Genomic DNA, 2,500 nt, shown 5'->3' with positions numbered 1-2,500 from the left:
TGTGCATTTTTTAAAAAAAAGTTATTTCTCAAACAAATTATGACGTCATAAGGCCTTCCTTTGATACACTTTTCAAATATCAGTTCCATTTTTTGTCCAACTAGAAATTCCATGTAAGTTTACGAAAAATGATGGGACGGTTCCCGCCCCTTTCGTTTCCCGAGAGTTTCTACAAGTTTTGCACTGAAACGCACGGCAGAGGACTGGGCCTAGTTACGCAGGCGCGTTCTGATGTCAGATTTCCATTGAAAAAGTTACTTCAAAGAACCATCCATGGCGAACGTTTTTGTAGAACTCTTGACTAAAAATATTCCTTAGCAACCATTGTGTTTCTGTAGTTAAGAGCCACATCCCTTATGTTACAAACAACAGAGATAAACTTTGAGAACCTGGTAGGAACATTTTTCGAAAACCTCTATTGAAATCCATTTTAATCTTCTACAATTTTGACCATCCCTGTCTCCATTTGTATTTCCTGTTGTACTCAAACCTTCATTTTAAGGAATATGTTTTTCGGTGGTTGTTTTTATGTTTTGCTTATGATCTAATTGTCAGATGCCGGTCTCTAAATTTAGCTAAATTTCGTGAAATAGCTCCATAGACCTTTTAGCAGATAAGGCGGCCATTATTTATTTCTATTGTTTCAAATGGCTATTATGGGATGCCCAGGGGGCAAATACATATTAATTTGCCCTCTGCGCATCCCATAATGTCTTTCGAAACAATAGAAATCAAAATGACCGCCATATCTGCAAACAGGTCTATGTTGAGAAGCGCCCCGAAGATTGTGACAACCAGGCCCGGGTTTCTCGAAGCATGCATGGTTAGCGCTAACCAGCGTTAAATCACCATGGAAACCTATAGGTTTTGATACCTCTCAACCAACGATTAGCGCTTACCAGGCTTCGAGCAAGCGGCCTCAGGGCGCTTTTCCCAGGCTTCGGAGGTGGCGCCCTCCTCCAAAACCACTGGAAAGCGCCCTGGGGACGAGACTCCTGATGAACTTGATATAAGAAGCTTGGAATAATGCCATGGAACACGCCTCCCCTTATTGCAGGCATTTATTTTCATTGCCTCTAGTGGTATAAATTCTTTCACGAGAAGTTTCAAGTTGAAGGGATTAATGCGACTTAAGTCTTAAAAGTAGCCCCACGAATATTAGCACATGCCTTTCATGTTTGTACTTCGACATTCAAGTTGTCTCTTCCTCGGTTGGTTCAATATCCTGTAGTCAGCTTTCGCGTTTTTTTTCTCGGCCTGTGGCAAATTCGGCATGTCCGGTCTGCTATATGAAGACACTCCTCTCGTCGGTCTATGTTTTGCTAACGTGTCTTCCTGTTGTTTGCTGAACACAAATTGTCATGGCTGTTTGCCGGCTTATGCAAGTCGTGCATTACGTGGGTGGATCAAATAAAGTATATTTACGGAATTACGCTGCGATATAAATACGGCTTTTATATTCTATATACAAGGCTAAAAGTTAAAAAAATATATATATTCAAACCAAACGTTTTCGGCTATTTGCCATCATCAGGGTTAAAATGGGTGACCGTCCGCGCGGACATTTATTCCCGTTGGGAATTAGATAAGATATAAATGTACGCGCGGACGGTCACCCATTTTAACCCTGATGATGGCAAATAGCCGAAAACGTTTGGTTTGAATATTTTAATTTTTTAACTTTTAGCCTTGTATATAGAATATATTTTACTAAGCGAACATTATGGACATCATAATACGGCTTTTGTTATATGATTGCTAGCACCTCATGTTGAAGTTTTGTTTACAAACAAGTGTTTCGTGCGAGTGCTTAAGGATTGAAAGTTTTCTATAAATATCACTTTTATGTCAAATCATTTGTCTTCGTCGTGTGTGATCTCAGCCCTCATTTAAGAAAGCTTTAAAATGCAAAGTCACCTTGAGCAATGTATCACCACAGTCTTGTGTAGTCTTTGTGGCAAGGTTATTTTTAGGAAATTTTATTTGAAGGAAATTATTTACAGAAGAAGGAAATTCTGAGATACGGGACAAGGACAAAACAACCGGTTACAATACTTCAGTCACGATCTCTTTTGACGGCATTTTGCGAAGAATGTCCGGCCTATATTGGTGAACCGTGTTGTCTTCACGGAGAGAGGGAAACCAGGGGATGGTCTGTAAGCTTCCCTCCCCACTACAATCTTGGACATATTAAATGGAACATTAAGACCACCCCTCCCCCCAAAATCAGTGATGGGAAAATGGCGCGTTTTGGCCTTCACGCACCTTCATCCTTGATTTGGGGGAGAGGGGGCATTTCTGTTCCATTTTATTCTGTCCAAGATTGTAGCTTCCAAAGAATAACATTGGCACAGATGAACCGAAATTTAAAACGCACGTGCAGGGCGTGCAAACCTATTGTTTACGCGCATGAAACCAGGACAGGGCGAGAACTGAAAGGTGCCAAAGTGCGGCGCGTGCAGCAATATACACTTAATGTATGGTCCCGAGGGAAACAATT

Source organism: Montipora capricornis, chromosome 4, assembly GCF_036669925.1.
Source record: "Montipora capricornis isolate CH-2021 chromosome 4, ASM3666992v2, whole genome shotgun sequence".
Taxonomy (NCBI): Eukaryota; Metazoa; Cnidaria; class Anthozoa; order Scleractinia; family Acroporidae; genus Montipora; species Montipora capricornis.
The sequence above is the reverse complement of the archived record's forward strand: the minus strand, read 5'-3'. Positions refer to the sequence as shown.